The sequence below is a fragment of the Hyla sarda genome, chromosome 5 (assembly GCF_029499605.1).
Source record: "Hyla sarda isolate aHylSar1 chromosome 5, aHylSar1.hap1, whole genome shotgun sequence".
NCBI classification, from domain to species: domain Eukaryota; kingdom Metazoa; phylum Chordata; class Amphibia; order Anura; family Hylidae; genus Hyla; species Hyla sarda.
In genome coordinates, this window is record NC_079193.1 from 187,270,995 (window position 1) to 187,292,966 (window position 21,972).

Here is a 21,972-nt window from a genome sequence, read left to right on the forward strand (position 1 = left end):
TCACTCCTTTGTTGCCTGGGTGGTGTGTTTGCGATCACTGTCATGTTGAAAGACCCAGCCACATTTCCTCTTCAATGCCCTTGCTGATGGAAGGAGGTTTTCACTCATAATCTCATGACACATAGCCCCATTCATTCTTTCCTTTACACAAATCAGTCATCCTGGTCCTTTAGCAGAAAAACATCCCCAAAACATGATGTTTCCACCCCCATGCTTCACAGTATGGTGTTCTTTTGATGCAACTTAGCATTCTTTCTCCGAGTTGAGGTGAGTTTTTACCAAAAAGTTCTACTTTGATTTCATCTGACCATATGACATTCTCCCAATACTCTTCTGGATCATCCAAATGCTCTCTAGCAAACTTCAGACGGGCCCGGACATGTACTGGCTTAAGCAAGGGGACACGTCTGACACTGCACAATTTGAGTCCCTGGCGGCATAGTGCATTACTGATGGTAGCCTTTGTTACTGAAATATGAATATCTTAGGGCCCAAACGACTTTCAAACAAAAGCAGAGATGGAAGAAGATGTGGGAACTGTGGTAGACGTTTACATTCCTCCTACCCCTTTATTTTTATTTATTAAATAGTTTTTTCGTTTTTTTTCCACTGCTTCAGGGAGGGGAGGGGGGGGTGGTTTGCTATTTGTTTTAAGGATACTGTTGATTGTATTTTGATGGTGAACTTCTGTGTTTTGTACTATGGAAACAATGTGATATGAAAATAAAACTTGAAATGTAAAAAAAAAAAGACATAGCAGAAATAGCTTGGTAGACTGCACTATTCTTGCCATCTAAAATACTTGTAAGTTACAACCCCGAAGACTGTAAATATCTTCAACATGAACAGAGTCTTAAGTATATAAAGGCTATGCTAGGCTAGGCCTAGGTCAACAAATTATCATGAACTTCCAGGTATACAAATAAAAAACAAAAAAACAAAACACAATAATATTGTCTTTTTGGAACTATCATTTTAATTTTTATATTTTTGTTTAACTTTTCTAATTAAACATAACCAGCTTCAATCCAATAAATAAAAATATTAAAAAGTAAATGCAGAAAGGATATTTATTTAAATAAAATCAATCACTGATGCACTAAAGTTAGTAAACACAATAATAAACTATAATCACAACAGTTTTATTTATTCTTTCTTAACCCATTTTGGTTAATCCCCTGTGAAATACCATTGCACCATTGCAATAATATACCATCACTATCAATAGAGCATCATAAGCCAGGTGCAGAAAAAGGGCAAGTGCTCAAGCCCCCTTTATGTCTATGTGTGCACGTCCAAGCTGTTACTCTATGTTCCTTTCTATACAAACTTTAACAACAGTTAATAAAACGTATTAGTACAAACTAAAAAAAAAGCTAATAATCTGCTATCTATCTAAATAAGTTTATTTAGTGACAGGTAGAGATGTCGCGAATTGTTCGCCGACGAACAGTTCCCGGCGATCTTAGCATGTTCGCGTTCGCATCGCCAGGCAAACATATGTGAAGTTCGATGCGCCTCCTATACTTTAACATTGCGCTAAACTTTGACCCTGTGAGTCAGAGTCAGCAGACACATTACAGCCAATCAGCAGCAGTCCCTCCCTTCCAGACCCTCCTACCTCCTGCACGGATGCCATTTTACCCTCATTCGGCATGCTGCAGGCTTAGAAAGTGGAGGAACAGAGAAGCTGCTCCTGCTGTATAGGGAAAGCGATAGCTATGTTGCTGCTAGGTGGTGTATTCAGGGTCCACTTTACTCCTAAAGCACTAGTCTAACATCTGCTTTAAGGACATCACCCAAAAAAAGCCCTTTTTAGGGCTCAAATATCAGTCCGTGTGTCTTGCAACAGCTGGAGGCACCCTGGTTGGGAGGGAACCACTGGTTAAAAGGGGTACTCCAGTGTAAAACTTAAGTTCCTTCAAGCAACTAACTACAGTATTAAAAGGGCTATAAGTTCAGTCCGTGTGTCTTGCAACAGCTGGAGGCTCCCTGGTTGGGAGGGGACCACTGGTTAAAAGGGGTACTCCAGTGTAAAACTTAAGTTCCTTCAAGCAACTAACTACAGTATTAAAAGGGCTCTAAGTTCAGTCCGTGTGTCTTGCAACTGCTGGAGGCACCCTGGTTGGGGACCTCTGCTTAAAAGGGGAACTCCACTGGCAACCTTTTTTGCTCATTGTCACACTAGTGCAAATCACATTTGGTGTGACAGTTGTTCAAATAAAAAAATAAAAAATACCTTTTTTGGCTGTGAAATAAAACCAGTGCTGCCTAAAGGGGGGCTCTAACTATGTGCTGCCTAATATGGGGGAATCTATGTGCTGCCTAAAGGGGGGATCTAACTATGTGCTGCCTAATATGGGGGAATCTATGTGCTGCCTAAAGGGGGCTCTAACTATGTGCTGCCTAACATGGGGGAATCTATGTGCTGCCTAAAGGGGGATCTAACTATGTGATGCCTAAAGGGGGGATCTAACTATGTGCTGCCTAAAGGGGGATCTAACTATGTGCTGCCTAATATGGGGGAATCTATGTGCTGCCTAAAGGGGGGCTCTAACTATGTGCTGCCTAATATGGGGGAATCTATGTGCTGCCTAAAGGGGGGATCTAACTATGTGATGCCTAATGGGGGGCTCTATGTGCTGCCTAAAGGGGGCTTAAGCACGTTATTTTAAAGCATTTAGGAATAATAGGTGATTTATGCCCTTTATGGATTAAAACCAGAGTCTGCATCAACTATGCAATTTTCCATGGGGGTTTTGCCATGGATCCCCCTCCGGCACGCCACAGTCCAGGTATTAGTCCCCTTGAAACAACTTTTAAATCCCTATTGTGGCCAGAAAGAGTCCCTGTGGGTTTTAAAATCCGCCTACCCATTGAAGTCAATGGCGGTTCGCCGGTTTGCGAACATTTGCGGAAGTTCGCATTCGCTGTTTGCGAGCCGAAAATTTTATGTTCGCGACATCACTAGTGACAGGTACTTTTCTGTCAAATTTGCACTGAAAACAACATTAAATAAAAGGCATATAAAGTTACTGTAAAGGGCTGATGGACCTCTATGACAAGGATCCAAAATATGAAATTTTGCTAAATAAAAAAAAAAAGTTTTTATAAAATTTTTATTAAATAGTATAGTTTGCACCTGTATTTTTTTTCTTTTTTTTCTGAGACATGAAAACATTTTGATTTGATTGACACCATCAATCAGAGAAATAAAACTAAGTAAAAATCTGAACAAATACAAGTAAAACAGCTTCTCAATGAAGTAAATACTGAACCATTGTTGTTAAAAGCCATTGTTATGTTTGGTTAGCCAAATGTCCATTGTGATGTAGGATGAATTGGTACCTAGGTTACCTTTCGTGTTCGTTTTAGTATTGTGGCATTCTTATGTGATCTGTAACGTTCGGAAACAACATTAGCATATTTCCCATTAAGTAATCTAAGTTGGTCTGTAGTCTCTAAATAGCTATCCCTGTTTTCCAAAACACTTTGGAATGAGGAAATCAATTGCACACTTGCCAAAGTACACAAAATAATGGCACTCTTTGCGCGCTCAAATAAGAGTGATATTACTTTAGGTTTGTAATGCATATCACATCTCAGGGAGTTACAAAGGTTAAACGTGATTTTAAAATTCAGACACTGTTCTAATGTTATTGGGAGTAGGTGAATCCTGAAAGAACGTTACAGCCACGCTTCATATATTTATACTTTTCTGTACTTTACTAGCACTACTTTACTAGTGACTTTTTTCAGTTTTTTCTAGTGCATCAGATTATTAATCTCCAAATCATAAGTTTAAGTAATATCCTTTTTTGTGGGTTTTAGAGTAAAGTGCCATAATGATAGTGTAAAGGTAATACGCATAGTTATTTTTAAGCACTTCAGTTTGATCCTGAATATAAAAAAGTACATTAGCGACCACATAGAGATGAGTTACTCTCGTCGGATGAACCTGGTCTCTCTCAGAACATTAGGGTGGGAGACACTCAGAACAATGGGGTGACAGAGGCTCACAGAAGTTTGAAATATTGCTAAGGCTTGTGCAAGCCTGGCAACGGCGGAAATAATAGCTGAAGGGATGAGAAATATGTGGCGTTTTGGTGCCTGAATGAAGAAGGGAGTACTGGAATCACTGAGATGATGTCAAGGTAGCCCAGCATGTGAGCAGGGTCACATGACCCTGGTTATCAAGTCAATGCTTGCATTATGTGACATACAGCTGCCAGGCCAATGAGAAGACTGCATAGGGGTGGGTTCAAGAGGCTGATAAAACCCTATACACTGTATTGCAATTGTGGTGGCCATCTTGGAGAAAGAAAGCTATAAAAGAAAGCAAAAAGTACAGATCCCAGAAAGCCTTCACAAATCCATTAGAATTTCAAAGCAGGTCAAGCAAGGTATTTTTCAGTGGGCTGACCTTTTGTCACTTGCAGGACTGTGTCCAGTTGGTGCACTACAAATGCCAACAATATTAAAATACCTAGCAAGCTTAGCAAACCAGTGGGCTGGCCACAGTTTTTTTTTTTTACTTGAGTTTAACATAAATATGCATTTAAAAGCATTGAGAGTGAACATGGCATAGCCATCTTAGGGCAATCAACATGTTTTTTTTCTGGATTTAATCAAATATATGGTATATCTACCTGGGTTTTACATCCCTACACATTTAGAAGCGGTGAGAGTAAATGTGGCATAGCTATCTAAGGACAAGTTTTGTGTATTTTCTGGGTTAATTTTAAAAACAGCATTTGTGGCTGGAGTTAACATAAATATGCATTTCGTTGAGTGTGAAAGTTGACTAGCAGGTGAGTTACAAATAACCCCAAAAACATAACAATAACCTAGAAATAAAAAAAATATAAAAAAAGAAGAAGATATGTCTGGTAAAGGAATTGTTGGATGGCGTAGAAGACAGATCACCCTTGCTTTGTCATCTGCCAGTAAGAATGTTGGTGGCAGTACCAGCATCAGTGCAGGTAGCAACAGCCAGATGCCTGGAGGTAGAAGTAGCAGCAACATCAGCAAGCAAAAGTTGTCACTGTCTTCCAGGGGTTGTGTGGTTTCAGAAGATAATAAGGTGGACTGGTTGACTTGAATGAGCTCTTCTCAGAAGGGGAAGAAGAGTCTGACAAAATGACATCAAGCCAGATGGTTTACCACATGTTACTGTAACTTTTAAATTAACTTAGCTTTAAAATCACTTTAAGGTTAGGGTCACACACAGCATCTGCAGCGTATTTGATGCTGCTGATGCACTGCCGACAGTCACAGAGTGACTGCAGACTTTTATGCATAATGGACCTCAAAAGTCCAGCAAGAACAAACCTATATGCATTTCAAATCATATAAGCAAACAATTATACTGCATAAGGTTTTAAATGGGCACTCTCATTAAAACTAATTTTTGCTATTGCACTCCTTATGGTAAATGAAAAATATTTCTAATATACTTTGTTTAAAAAAAAATGAAGTTTTCTATGTTTTATTTGTGCTTAAAAAAGCTCAAGAGCACATTTTCCCCGACTCATACACAGACTTTGGACCAAAGTCCAAACACACGAAGTGCCGCGTGGAGTGCTGAGGGGTGTCCAGCCTCATCCACTCATAGCTCCTCTCACACATAACTGCCATATGCTGTTGGTTGGACCCCCCCCCGCCCCCTCAGCACTCCAGGTGGCACTTCCTGTGTTTGGACTTTGGTCCAAAGTCTGTGTATGAGTTGGGGGAAAATGTGCTCTTAAACTTTTTTAAGCACAAATAAAACATAGAATACTTCATTTTTTTTTTAACAAAGTATATTAGAAATATTTTTCATTTACCATAAGGAGTGCAATAGCAAAAATTAGTTTTAATGAGAGTGCCCATTTAATGATATAGGACAACCCATGCAGGAAATATCAGGTAACATCTTCCAACATAGCAGATTTTCAAACAGAGTAGACTATTATATTCTTTAATGCAAAAACATGTTAGGAATCCCACATATCCAGGAGACAATCCCAGGTAAAAACATAAGTATATATATCTAACATAATATACTGACAACCTATTCAGTGTCAATTACCAAGTGTTGTGCAAAATAAACCCAACAAACGTCTCTTTAGCTACATGCACAAATATTAGCAGGGCAAAATCCATTAGTATACACATATGGTTACCTAAGTACATGTACTGACCACTCTCATAATCTATGAGATTAACATTTTGATGTTGTCAATGTTGTCTAGGAGGTATCCAGGTTATTTTTTTCTTAAACCCTATTGAAAACCGCAATGCATTTGTAATAGAACCTGTCCGCTGGTTTTACCCTTAACTATGTCAGCTGCTGCTTTCTCACCCCTCACCCCCTAGCTGCTTGCACCTCCAGAGACCCCATTTTTCTGGAAGCTTGGTTTCTCAGTCCAACAACCATTTGGTATCTTTAAAACCCAGTACCCGGAGGGCTGAGATGGCCGCAGCTGACTTAGTACTAGCTTCTAGAGGTGTGAAACTGGTATGTTCGCACTGAGAAATTCAAGAGGAATTTACTCGAGTAATTCCGCTTGCTTTTTCAATTAATTTAACAAGTCATTTTCAATTGACTTTAATGGACTTTCTGCTGTCCTGTTCACACTGAGGAATTTCTGCTAGCAGAATTCTGACACTGAATTCTGTTCCGCCTAAATATAGAACATGTTCATTCTTCAGACGGAATCCTCGAGTAAAAGCACATCGAAGTCAATGGAATTTTTTTTTCTGACGACATCCATTTCATGCAGAATTCGTGCGGAATCCAGAAAAGTAGAAGCTAATAGCCTCCTCCTTCTATACCAATTCTGCACGATGGATAAAATTACAGATGTCAAAAAATTTCTGACCAAAATTATTCCTTGTGAATTCCTCTTGAAATCCTCAGTGGGAAAATGCCGAAATGTAAAATGTAAAAGCGAACACAACCAATACATTGACCTCTTTTTCCCTTTAAATATACCACACTGTGAAATGCTTTCTTCCAGTTTCCCAAAATGCATTGGAAGTAATTTATTAAAGGGGTACTCCTATGGAAGAATTTTTTTTTTTAAATCAACTGGTGCCAGAGAGTTAAACGGATTTGTAAATTACCACTATTGAAAAATATTTGTCCTTCCAGTACTTATTAGCAGCTGAATGCTGCAGAGGAAATTATTTTCTTTTTGAATTTCTTTTTTGTCTTGTCCGCAGTGTTCTCTGCTGACACCTGATGGTCGTATCAGGAACTGTCCAGAGCAGGAGAAAATCCCCATAGCAAACCCATGCTGCTTGGACAGTTCCTTACACAGACAGAGGTGTCAGCAGAGAGCACTGTGGACAAGACAAAAAAGACATTCAAAAAGAAAAGAATTTCCTCTGTAGCATACAGCTGCTAATAAGTACTGGAAGGATTAAGATTTTTAAATAGAAGTCATTTACAAATCTGTTTAACTTTCTGGCACCAGTTCATTAAAAAAAAAGTATTCCACCGGAGTACCCCTTTAAGATCATACACCAGTTGTAAGTACTTGTGCCAAATTTATTACGGGGCACAAGCCTCTTGCACTGTCCATAACTTTCCATGTCACTTGGGTTATGGAAGGCCATATCCCATCGGCTAAACCCTGCCTTTTTTTCAGAAAAGTGGCAAAAAAGGCAAAATGTTGCAAATTTTGACACAAACTGTGAAAAGTGCAAAACTCTTCCCCCTATGTACACCAAAACACTGGTCTACAGCTTTAATACACTGTTCCCATTGTGCACTCTTTAATCTGTTGATGAAAATTCGATACAAATCAATATGCAACAAATATGTCAACGATTAGCGGGAATATAGAGCTTATATTCAAAGCACAAAATTTAAATGATTCATTACATCATTGATCTTAGTAAAGTAGACTGGATGCCTCCCAAAATGTACAGGTTTTGACAGCGGGATATTAAACTTAATACATCAAGTTAATAAGAACATGGCACTGAAGGTTCTAATAAGTCTTGAAGCCAAAATCTCACTTTACAGATTGAACTGGGGCTTAATTTGTCTTTTATTTAATGTGCTGAACTGTGGTGAGTAGAAATCCCTCAGAAGTTTAAAGCATTATTGCCCAACAGCAAAAGTTAGCATAATGGCTGATAAATTACAGATAAATCTTGGCTATCCATTTTCTGCATGTTAATTTACCTATTAACGTACAGCGTCTAATGATACTAGCGGCAGCATATGTACATTTTAAAGAGCCATTTATCATTTAGTTGTCTGTTTTAAGACAGAACAGTAGTATTAATCTGTATAATATGCATATCGCATGATATTACCAGATGCTGGTAGGTATCCGCATACGGAAAACTAGGGCCCAAGTTGATACTTGCATAGAGTAACCTGGGGGGAGTCATTGCTGTGACACTGATGTTACATGTTAATTGTCATGGAAGGCCACATTAATAAAACAAGGCCCCCAATGATCACTTAATAGTATCACATCATGAGATATGTAACAATGCTGTCTGTTATAGAAGAGTCTTGCTCAATACCTTGCGCCAAAATACAAATGTAATAGAGTACATATATCTTTCATTTAAAAATAAAGGAGTTTATACTATACTGTAAATCACAATATATGTAGACTTGGCAAAGGTGAACACTGCAAGCCAATGTCTACTGTCCTGTATTGTATAACGCAAAACAGGGAGTAATACATAGTGTTGAGCGACATAGGCCATATTTGAATTCGCAATATTTCTCGAATATATGGACGAATATTCGTCATATATTAGCTAAATTCGCATATTCGTAATATCCGCGTTTTATTTTCGCATACGCGAAATATTCGCGTATGCGAAAATTAGCATATGCGAAAATTATCATAAACCAAAATTAACATAAGCGAAAATTCACAAATGCGAAAATTAGCATATGCACATTTCCGCATATGCGAAAATTCACACGCCAGTCTCACACAGTAGTATTAGAGCCTTCTTTACACCACACAAGCTGGAACCAGAGAGGGGTGATCACTGTAATGTTTACTGTGAAAAAAAAAAATTACAAAAAAAAACAAAAAACGAATATTCGTAATTACGAATATATAGTGCTATATTCGCGAATATTCACGAATTCACGAATATGCGATATTCGCGAATAAAATTCGCATTGCGCATATTCGCGAGCAACACTAGTAATACAGTATGGGGGAGATTTATCAAAACCTGTGGAGAGGAAGAGTGGTGCAGTTGCCCATAGCAACCAATCAGATTGCTTCTTTCATTTTCCACAGGCCTCTTTAGAGGCCTGTGGAAAATGAAAGAAGCAATCTGATTGGTTGCTATGGGCAACTGCACCACTCTTCCTCTCCACAGGTTTTGATAAATCTCCCCCTATGAGTACACCATAACAAACTAGTGTATGACATAGAAGTATAGGACATATACATCATAGATCTTATTTAGGGAAGATTAGTTATTAAAACAAAATACTGTGCACTGAATTCCTGAACTCAGTGATGGTAACATTTATATATGAAAGAAAGATGCAACCTTCATCTCATAGTGCACCGGTGCCCTGGAGACCCAGCGTCCCACTGAGGCCAATTTAAAATATTTGTTGGTACAGGACAGAAATCATAATTAATATGAGCCAAAAGCGAGAGCTGACAACGTAATGTCACAAGTCTAATCTGTATTCAGTAACTGGATAATGGTTGAAAGACTTTAGATTCTGCGTCTTTCATATGGTTGGTTGATTACTTGCTATATTCTCTATCTGAAAAGAGACAAGAGTAGACCAGAGGATCAGACCGTGTGTTTTAAAATAAGAACAACTTTCTATCTATTTATGTATTTGGCTCCAGTTCTATCAAACTGATCTACCACTTTGATTTGAATTTAGAGGCCGATCAGGATTCAAAAATGTCCCAACAAAAAAGACTGTATTCAACCCCTTTCAAGCTACTTAAAGGGGTACTCCGTCTCTAGATATGTTATCCCCTATCCAACATGTCTGATCACGGAGGGTCCGGTCGCAGGGACTCCCCGTGATCACTGGGCCGATGCTGCAGTGTTATGGTTATTGAAGTCTGGGGCTTCTGTGACCGTGATGTCACGCAACACCCCATCCATTCATGTCTATAGGAGGGGGCTAGTACACAGCTGCCACACCTCCTCTCATTGACATAAATGAAGGGGGCATGGCGGCTGTGTTCGCCAGTCATATGGCACGGAGCAGGATGACTGGGGTGCCGCCTTAGTGATTGGCCGGACTCCTGCAATCAGACATGTTATCCCTTATCCTTTGGATAGGGGATAACATGTCTAGCATTAAGACATTATAAGTAAAGTCAAAGTACCAGAACACACACTGTTGGATACTTTTGCTTTTTTAAATTAGAAATGCTCCAAAAAATGTTTCTTATTGAGGGCAAATGCCTTAAACTGTTTATACACGCTCTGTGCCATTGGAGAAAGCAAAGTCTTATTAACAAGCTTTAATAAGCTTTTAACAAATTATTATTGATTTTTGAGGAGAGACAATGTGTTTGGTGTTAAAAACATACATATGGCTTTTTACAAAAGCCCTTTTTTTTATCATGTGCATCTAGGGTAGGGTTCCCAGGAGAAGCAGTGTGGTATGGAATATGATGGGTAATGTACAAAATATGCAGCTGTGCGACAACAGCACAAAATAGAAAAGGATGTGTTGGAAGTACAGAATATGGAAATGTAGCTCTGTGGAACATGCGAGTGGTAGCGGCAGCAACGGCAGCAGTACAGTATAAGGCCCCGTTCACACTACGGAATTCTCACGGCTGAATTCCGCGAGCGGAGATTCCGCCTGGCGGCCGCCGCCAGGGATGCTTCAGCGATAGGGCCGCGGGGCACTGAGCCGTCACCATTGACGGCTATGCAGTGCTCGCGGAATCCGCACAAAGAATGAACATGTTCTTTCTTTGCGCTGAACACTTTCAGCGGCGGAAATGTCTGCCGCTGAAATTCCGCAGTGTGAATGGGTCTCACGGAGATCCGTTCACACTAATGTTGAAGTTCACACCACGGAATTGCGCCCGCGGAATTCCGCCCAGAAATTCTGTGGCAATTCCGTAGTGTTGGACAAGGCAGGTGATGGGCAACTGTGTAGGACTAATGGAATTGGCACTAGGTGTAGTAATAGTTGCAGTGATAACAACAGCACTAATGCAGCATGGAACTTGATGGATATGGGTAGAAATATGGCTCTGTAGAATGCTAGATGCAAACCATTAAAGGGGTACTCCGCCCCTAGACATCTTATCCCCTATCCAAAGGATAGGGGATAAGATGTCTGATCGTGGGGGTCCTGCCGCTGGGAACCCCCACGATCTCTCTTGCAGCACCCTGTGTCATCTGCAGCACAGAGCGAACTTAGCTCTGTGCCTGATGACGTACGATACAGGGGCCTGGTGATGTCATGCCCCCTCGTGATGTCACACCCCACCCCCTCAATGCAAGTCTATGGGAGTGAACGTGAAGGTCACCTCCCAAAGACTTGCATTGAGGGGGTGGGATGTGACTTCTATACTACTATCATATATTTGAATTTTTTTTATAAAAAGCGATCAAAAAGTCCCATCAAAACAAAAATAGTACTGATAAAAACTACACATCCCTGTACACAGAAAAATAAAATAAAAAGTTATAGGGGTCAGAAAATGACAATTTATGCATACCAATTTTGTTAAAAATGGTTGCTTTTTTAAAACAGAATAAAGATAATGTATCATTTTTACCATAAAATGCACTGTGTAAAAAATAAACCCCCCAAAAGTTGCAAAATTGCAGTTTTCTTATAAATTTTTGCCCGTGAATAATATTTTTTGGGTTGCGCTGTACATTTAATGTTAAAATGAAAGATGTCATTACAAGGTACAATTCTTCCCTCAAAAAAAAACAAGCCCTCATATGGGTCTGTAGGTGAAAAAATAAAAGAGAGATTTTAAATGGAGAGAAGAAAAAAAGCGAAAATACAAAAATAAAAATTTGCCCGGCCCTTAAGGCCAATATGGGCTGGTACCTCTCATCAAATAAACTTTTGATATATTTTAGATTAATGAATGTTGAATAACTTTCCAATAGCATGTTAATGAAAAATATGCTTCTTTCTATTGTATTTTTCCAGATCAGTCCTGTCAGCAAGCATTTCTGACTCATGCTGGAGTCCTAAACACTCAGAGCTGCCAGCCTGCTTTGTTCACAGCCAAACAGGCTGTGAACAAAGCAGGCTGGCAGCTCTGAGTGTTCTCCTTTGTGAACAAATCAGACTGGCAGCTCGTAGTGTTTAGGACTCCAGAATGAGTCTGAAATGCTTGCTGCCAGGACTGGTAGGGAGACCCCTAGTGGTCATTTCTTCAAAGTGGAAAATTAAATAGAAAGAAGCATATTTTTTAATAACATGCAATTGTAAAGTTATTCTGCATACATTAATCTATTATATATCAAAAGTTTTTTTGATGAGAGATACCCTTTAATGGGTGAAAAAATGTTTTATTTGCCTTGTATTGCCCTATTCTGACCCCAATAACTTTTTGACATTTATGGAACTGTCAGTTGGGTTAGGTCAGGACTGGAATCTGTGATATGAATTCAAAAATACCCTTGTAATGTTTTTAAAATGGTCACAGTCAAGTCCATATATGTGATAGACATCCTTTCCTTGTCACCCATTATTATCAGAAGCTTGGACACAAGATTCATATGACTGTACAAAGAAATCATGTATCATGTCTTTTGTTATCTACAAATTCAATCCAAGAATTCTACCCTAAACCTTTTCTCACTTCTGGAGCTATTTCAGGTAATGTAAGCACAGAACATTTTTAAAATGTACTTTTTGATCAAAAATGTATACTAACAACCTGTTAGTTTTTGATATTATGCTGAGAAGCAATCAGATCATTATACAAGACTGTAGATGTGCACCATGTCTGTTTTTCTACCCGAATTCACACTGTGATTTCTATCCCCTCTTTTTTTTTTTTTGTTTGAACATGTGCTGCACTCTTCCCCACCCCCTCAGCCTAACCCTATATAAGTAGTACTTAGCTACACATGGGCCATTTCTTTCCTAGCAGCCTCCCAGTCTGACTGGGAGAGCATGGTAAGTGAGCCATTACACCTTGTTCACACTGGTGTGGTGCTGTGCGGTGTCCGTTGCTGCCGTGGCGCCGTGTCTGCGGGGGGGTGTGCGGCCCATAGACTGGTTTGAGTGGCATTGGGGCCGCTCTGCCGGTGGGTCGTTCCCCCCCTGTGGGCATTGGTGTCGCGGCGGTGGTGGTCACCGCCCGGTGCTGCGCCATTTTATGCTAGGGACGTTAGGGACCCACTCTAGATAGGTGGCCTTGACGTGGCGAGTGGGCTTGTACTTTTTGATCAAAAATGTATACTATCAACCTGTTAGTTTTTGATATTATGCTGAGAAGCAATCAGATCATTATACAAGATTGTAGATGTGCACCATGTCTGTTTTTCTACCCGAATTCACACTGTGATTTCTATCCCCTCTTTTTTTTTTTTTGAACATGTGCTGCACTCTTCCCCACCCCCTCAGCCCAACCCTATATAAGTAGTACTTAGCTACACATGGGTCATTTCTTTCCTAGCAGCCTCCCAGTCTGACTGGGAGAGCATGGTAAGTGAACCATTACACCTTGTTCACACTGGTGTGGTGCTGTGCGGTGTCCGTTGCTGCCGTGGCGCCGTGTCTGCGGGGGGGTGCGGCCCATAGACTGGTTTGAGTGGCATTGGGGCCGCTCTGCCGGTGGGTCATTCCCCCTGTGGGCATTGGTGTCGCAGCGGTGGTGGTCGCCGCCCGGTGCTGCGCCATTTTATACTAGGGACGTTAGGGACCCACTCTAGATAGGTGGCCTTGACGTGGCGAGTGGGCTTGTACTTTTTGATCAAAAATGTATACTAACAACCTGTTAGTTTTTGATATTATGCTGAGAAGCAATCAGATCATTATACAAGATTGTAGATGTGCACCATGTCTGTTTTTCTACCTGAATTCACAGAACATTTTTATCTGACATAGGAAGAGGTTAATGCACATGCATCTAGTACAGGCATACAAATTTGCCAAAGGTTGCTTATGACTGATTTAGTAGACAATTCTATATAAGGAATCAGTAGACAATCACTGTAAGAACTGTTATAAAGAACCCCTCTATCTGCATAATAAAATAACTGATCATACTATAAAACAATGCTTCATAGCATCATACAATATCCAGAACTGCTTGTCTCCTATCCTTTGCTGCTGGAAGACGTGTTATTTCTAATTCAATATGCTCTTTATCTCTACTATAAATTTATATCAATTGTTTTCTTTTCAGGATAAACCAGCATTTGGGAGTCATCAGCATATGTGGATGAAATCATCCATTTCCGGGCTGACACAATTCTCCTGCTGTGAGTCACTATCTGTTATATAATATACAGACACAAAGGGTAAGGATATAAAGTTGGATTAAATCTTGTGTATAAAATACATGATGTTATCTATCCTGTTTCTGTAAATTCATTATTCAACATTCTGTATTGAGGAACTTTAAAATGTGGACTTTTTTTTTAATGTGTATTGAACTTTAGCTAAGGTTTTTGTGTGTGAACAAGTTATCATTTTTTTTATTATGTTACCATGTTTTATGGATGTTTTAGTAGAAGTGGTACTACTTTTATGATTACAGTGGTCCCTCAACATATGATGGTAATCCGTTCCAAATGGACCATCGTTTGTTGAAACCATCGTATGTTGAGGGATCTGTGCAATGTAAAGTATAGGACAGTCATCTACAACCCGCGGACCTCCAGATGTTGCAAAACTACGACACCCAGCATGCCCGGACAGCCAACGGCTGTCCGGGCATGCTGGGAGTTGTAGTTTTGCAACATCTGGAGGTCCACAGGTTGAAGACCACTTGTATAGGAAGTTGTACTCACCCGTTCCACCGCTCCGGACCATCACCGCTCGTCACCGCTGCCTTGGATGTCGCCTTCCATCGCTATTGCCGCGTCCCCGGGGTGTCCCCGACGCTCCGGCAAGGCCTCTGCTTCTCCGGTATCCTCGCTCTCCGTCGCCACCATCACGTCACAACGCAGGCCACTCCTATTGGATGACGGGACGGCGTGCGCAGCGACATGATGACGACGATGGAGAGCGCTGATGATGCAAGGGATCCTGAAGAGGATGTGCCGGAGCCAGAGGACAGGTAGGAGACCATCACCGGACCACACGGGGCACCGTAAACGGCTATCCGGTTGCAGCTGAAGCCATCTGCGCTGCTGGATAGCCGTTTATGCGATGGCCCCGACATACAAAAGCATCGTATGTTGATGCTACCTTCAACATGCGATGGCCTCTGAAAGGCCATCGTATGTTGAAATAATCGTATGTCAGGGCCATCGTAGGTCGGGGGGTCATTGTACTCTTTTTGTTTTCTAGCAGTAAGTTATCTGTACTGTATATACAATATGGCATTTTAATATTCACAGGGGGGATGCCCTCTTGCGTGTCCAACCCTCTGGCGTCAAAATGGAGATGCTGGATGATTGTGAACTGGCACATTCAAATGAATGGGATGAGTTCTAGAATCATTTTACCTCCGGTGCACACTGGAGGGAAACTGTGCCGGACGTTTGTGAGCCAAGCCTTACAGAGCAAAGAGCAACACAGAGCTACATAGAACACAACATAGAGCTAAAGGAAAAAATGCCACAAAATTCTAATCTATGGGGAAATACAAGAATTTACTAAAACAGGCATGGCAGGAGAGAACACACGTCCTCTTCAATTTACTACATCTTCCAAATCCTCTTTGTAAATCCTATCTTGTTTTTTTTAAAATGCAGGTGAGCACATGTTCCCAACAGTACTGGATACTAGGCAATCTGAATCTACATGTTTCAATTAAGACTCAGCTGTAGCTAAAGGAAAAATATAGCTCAGAAAAATACCATTGCGCACAAGTATTATTTCTGCACATGCATATTGTGAAGTCCACTTGGAATAATCCGAATTTTGGTAGAGCTTCTTATTCATTTTTTTTTTCAATTTCAAATTAAATGTGACATTACTTTTTATGGTCAACCAATTTAAAGCATACCTGTCATATCACAGAAAAAATTATGCTTATATATAATATATATATATACGGGATGAATATTTAACTCAGGGCGAGTTCACCACTCCTGGTGTGACGGAGCTTTCAAGGGCCATTAAGCACTCTGCAGGCTTAGTGGCCCTTGAAAGCTCCGTCACACCAGGAGTGGTGAACTCGCACTGAGTTAAATGCTCATCCCGTTTAGTTGGTCTAAGGCCCCTCATCTCAGCTAAGCCTTGCTCTGTACTGACTAGGGGCAAGAACCCCGAAACAGCTGTCTGCAGATGGGTCCCTCTTTCCTTCTGGAGAGAGAGTTCTGGTTTGGCATTAATCCCGATTAGCTTTTTATATTCCGTAACTGGAGCTAAGCTGATACCAGGGAACATCACCTGAGAAGGTGATGTAATGAGCTGATTTGCATATATATATATATATATATATATATATATATATATATATATATATTACTCACTAGTTCATGTGGACTTGTTTAACAAGTCTTTTTTTGTGTTTAGCTTCTGTATTTGACTCACAAATCTGTTCCCTCTGTTCTGCTGTTCACTCATTCTGACATCCACTGCTCAGGAAGGGGTGTGTCCAAGACAAACACTGAGCCCGCCCTCATTCACCATGGAGAAAGATTTCACAGATTTGGTAAACTAAATTAAAAACCTAACTTTTAAAGAGTGTAGTTAAATGGGATTGTCTGGGACATAGTTTTTTTTCCCAATATAGCTGGGGTTGTTATAAAATAGAAAAAAAATAATGTTCGTCTCCCACAATCCCACTCTGATGTCAACCAGTATCCAGTTCATCACGGCTGCTTCCAACTTTGTAAATTATTTCACTGACTGAGGTGGGACACAGAAGCAGTAAGTAGCTGTGACAAGCAGGGGACCGAATGATGTCAGATCAGGAGCTGCAAGGGAACAGGGGAGGTAAGTATGGCTGATAACCCTGTCCATAAATAAAAAAAATGGAATGTTCATTCCCAACACTTTTTAGATGAACATTTAAACTTTCAAGAAGTGTTTAGACATTAGCTATACAGTGTAATTCTGGCAGGATGTTCTGTAAGCAGCCGTGCAGAAGTTGGCTCCAATTTGGATTATCACATCTATTAAGGGAATGTGCCTAGAAAAATTTGCACAATTAAAGAAACTTTTAATTTTTTGAAGTGATAGCATAGTCATCAGAATATAGAAATGGAATATCTCACAGAAAAGTCCAGGGTTATACATTTATGGACTATAAAATGCATTTGGAAAGTCTTTAGAAACTTTCACTGAAGTCCCCTGTGGTAAGTTCAGTTGATTGGGCAATGATTTGGAAAGACACACACCTATCCCACCTATAAATTTATATGAGAGAAAAAAGCAAACCATGAGGTAGAAAAGAATGCCTGTAGAACTCAAAGACAGGATTGTGTAAAACATCTACACTAGAAACACAGAAAGCTCTCCGTAGTGTATTATCCCCAAGACAACTGATAAACGCTAAGTGCAATGTGCGCTTACCAAGTAATGTTGTACAACCCAAGGGCATGTACAGACGAAAATCTCTACAGCCATGCCTAGCCTCAAACAAACAGCTTGCTCTGAACTCTCCTCAAGGAGGGGGCTGGATAAATGAGGCGCAGGTCTTCTGGTAAGAACAACTTTTTATTTTCCCATAATACAACGTGCTTTGCTGAGGTTCTGCCTGATGAAGCATAGCCTCTGTGAAATGCGTTGCATTGTGGGAAAATAAAAAGTTGTTCTTTCCAGAAGACTCCCAGCACCTGATTTATCCAGCCCCCACTTGGAGAAAAGTTCGGAGCAAGGATTGAGTGGAGGCACAGATCTGGAGAAGGGTGCAAAAAATCAACTGCAGTAAAAGATCCCAAGAGCAGAGTAGCCTGAAAGAAGTTTGGAACAACTAAGACTCTTTCTAGAGCTGGTCACATTACCAAACTAAGTTATCAGAGGAAAAGAGCTTTGGTAAGAATCTAATTTTCACTTAGCTCTAAAGATCCTATGTACAAATGGGAGAAACATTCAGAAGATCAACAATCACTGCAGCAGGCCACCATTCTGGGTTTCATGGTGAAGTGGCCCGTAATAAGCTTCTCCTCAGTAAAAGGCATGTGAAAGCTCACCTAAAGTTTGCAAGAAAGCACCTAAAGGACCACTAGACTGCGAGACACAGGATTCTCTGGTCTGATTAAACAAAAATTTTACTTTTTTGCCTCAATTCTAAGAATCATGTCTAGAAGAAACCAGGTACTACTCATCATCTGCTGAATACCATCCCTATTATTCAAAGCACACAGCAAAGACAACACTGGATTGGCTTAGGGACAACTCTGTGAAGGTCGTTGAGTAGCCCAACACTGACCATCTATTGATAGACCTGAAAATTACTGTGCACTGACAGTCCCCATTAAACCTGACAGAGCTTCATGGGATCTACAGAGAAGAATGGCAGAAAATCCCTAAATCCAGGTGTACACATCTTGTGGTATCATACCCGAGAACACTGGAGGCTGTAACCAATGCCAAAGGTGCTTCAACTAAGTACTGGGTAAAGGGTTGAATACTTATGTCAATGCAATATTTTAGTTTTTCTTGTTTAAAACGTTTGCAAAAATGTCAAAAATTTTGCATTCTTTTTAGAGACAAGCATCCATATTATGCATCAAGTAGAGACAAGCAGCCATGCAATGCATCAAATAGAGACAAGCAGCCATATTATGCATCAAGTAGAGGCAAACATCAATATTAAAGTGGTTATCCAGACAAAGAACAACACCCGCATTCTATGCTGGGCTGCGCCTTAAGTCTCGGAAAGCTCTTGGCTTCTGGGACTGGAGACGTGCCATAATGCTACGCCTCCTTCATTCATGTCTAAGGAAGAGGGCGTGACAGCCGTCACATCACGACTCAAGTCCCGGAACCAAAGAGCTTTCCGAGACTGGAGGCGAAGCCCTGCATCGAATGTAGGTGCTGCTCTTTGGCCGGATAACCCCTTTAAGCATCAAGCAGAGACAAGCAGCCATGTTATGCATCAAGTAGAGACAAGAAGCCATGTTATGCATCAAGCAGAGACAAGCAGCCATATTCTGCAGCAAGTGGAGTCAAGCAGCCATATTATTTATCAAGTAGAAACAAACAGGCATGGTAGGTATCACCAACAGCAGCTAATTGCTTATAAAGTCAAGTAATTGTTGAAATAACCATAATCATATATGATCAGCAGTCTTAATTTGTTCAAGGATATTTCCTGTTTGTGAACCAAGAACATACATATAGGCCCTCATTTACTATTGCAAACCCGACATGTTTGCATTGCGCCAGAAATTCTGTCTGTGCCAGATTTTGGACCAGAATTGAAAAAACCCAGACTAACTCTCCATTTTGCTAAGAAAACATGAAAAAGGGGCATGGCTGCCGGGAAAAGGGGGCGTGTCTGTCAGGAAAAGGGGCGTGTTCCCAACATTTTCACAAAAAAACAACATATTTACTAAGGTTTCCACATAAAATGTGGAAAACCCTACAGATCAGAGTAGGTGTAAAAAAAAGCAAAATGTAGGGAAAGTGGAAAATATAGGGAAACCTTAGTAAATACTGTGAGAAATAAATTGTAGGGAATTAAAACCCACAAAGAAACCTACACTCTACTCTTAGTAAATAAGGGCCATAATGTCCCCTTAGTGTAAAATGGCAATTATCTGACACAATATTTTAGGACTGTAGCTATGCTTTGCTTTTCCTAGGGAAAATAACAAGGCAGAGTAGTTAACTACCTCAGTTATTCAGAATCCAGGGTGCATGGCCAGCCAGCCACCCCCTTTCCTTATTTACACCTATGTCATCTTCAGTCCTATAAAATAACAATTATATAGAAGTATAATCTACAGAGACTAAGATTTTCTGCACAAATATAAAAAAAAGGAATAAGGAAATCATTCTAAATGTGTACATTGAAAATTAAATGATTTCTTTAACAAAAAATATATACAGAAAAACTGGAATAGATGTGGGTTCTAGGTGTGACGAATTGTATTTCTTATTTAAGTCCCCTTAATAAAACTTCATTTTGAAGTAGGACGAAATGTTGGAAAAAGGCTGTTTCACGCTATTGCCTTTGAAAATGCCTCTTGTGGCTAGAATAGAATATGTTTGATCAATTATTTAAACTTAAGAGGAAGCAGTATATCACTATTGATATTTCTAAGGCTATTCATTCTGTAAATTATTTTTGCATAGGAAACTGCAGAACCATAGAAACATAAGAATTAGATAACATGAGAAAAAAAAAAACTAATAAAAGCTGATGTTTAACTAAATATCTTCTAGAACAGCTTTTTCTATTTAAAGGTAACCTAAATACCTGCACTGAATAGATTTTTCAATAGTATAAAGTATCATATGAAGGAATAATAAGAAAGAATATTTAGAGAAATTATTAATTTTCAGGTGCCGCATTTTAGCTTCTTTAGATAACCTCAGTGCTCAGGATTTTATATCTGTTTTCCTTTCATATACCGTATTTTCCGGCGTATAAGACGACTTTTCAACCCAGGAACATGTTCCCAAATGTCATGGGTGTCATCTTATACGCCGGGTGTCCTCTTATACGCCAGGTGTCATCTTATACGTCGGGCCGACTGCAGCACCCGCCCTGTTGCCCCCCGCCCCAGATTAATTTCCCCCTGTCAGATTCGGGACACAAAGATCTTTTTGGGACACAAGGATGTCATGGTTACCCGTCTGCACCCATGGAAACAGCAGAGCAAAAATCTACGGCGAAACAAAAAAAAATCATTGTGCGACAAAATTGAAGAAAAAACAATTTTGTAACTTTTGGGGGCTTCCGTTTCTACGCAGTACATTTTTCGGTACAATTGACACTTTATCTTTATTCTGTAGGTCCATACGGTTAAAATGATTCCCTACTTATATAGGTTTGATTTTATCGTACTTCGGGAAAAAATCAAAACTACATGCAGGAAAATGTATACGTTTAAACATGTCCTCTTCTGACCCCTATAACTTTTTTATTTTTCAGTGTACAGGGTGGTATGAGGACTCATTTTTTGCGCCATGATCTGAAGTTTTAAGCGGTACCATTTTTGTATTGATCAGACTTTTTGATCGCTTTTCATATATTTTTTCATGATATAAAAAGTGACCAAAAATACGCTATTTTGGATTTTGGAATTTTTTGGACCGTGCCGTTTAAAGGGTACCTCTCATCAAATAAACTTTTGATATATTTTAGATTAATGAATGTTGAATAACTTTCCAATAGCATGTTAATGAAAAATATGCTTCTTTCTATTGTATTTTTCCCGATCAGTCCTGTCAGCAAGCATTTCTGACTCATGCTGGAGTCCTAAACACTCAGAGCTGCCAGCCTGCTTTGTTCACAGCCAAACAGGCTGTGAACAAAGCAGGCTGGCAGCTCTGAGTGTTCTCCTTTGTGAACAAAGCAGACTGGCAGCTCGTAGTGTTTAGGACTCCAGCATGAGTCTGAAATGCTTGCTGCCAGGACTGGTAGGGAGACCCATAGTGGTCATTTCTTCAAAGTGGAAAATTAAATAGAAAAAAGCATATTTTTTAATAACATGCAATTGTGAAGTTATTCTGCATACATTAATCTATAATATATAAAAAGTTTTTTTGATGAGAGGTACCCTTTAATTAACTATAAATTTTTATAGTTCAGACATTTACGCACACGGCAATACCCCATATGTTTATTTTTATTATGGTTACATATTTTTTTATATGGAATTTGAAGAGGGGTGATTCAAACTTTTAATAAGGAAGGGGTTAATGGGTGTTTTTTTTTTTTTACTTATTGATTA

General features: G+C 39.8%; 1 protein-coding gene across 1 annotated transcript in view; it reads right to left on the reverse strand.

Moving 5' to 3' along the window:
* Positions 1 to 21,972, reverse strand: part of GABBR2 (gamma-aminobutyric acid type B receptor subunit 2) — a 659,326-nt gene that overhangs the window by 346,378 nt on the left and 290,976 nt on the right. The window lies entirely within an intron of this gene.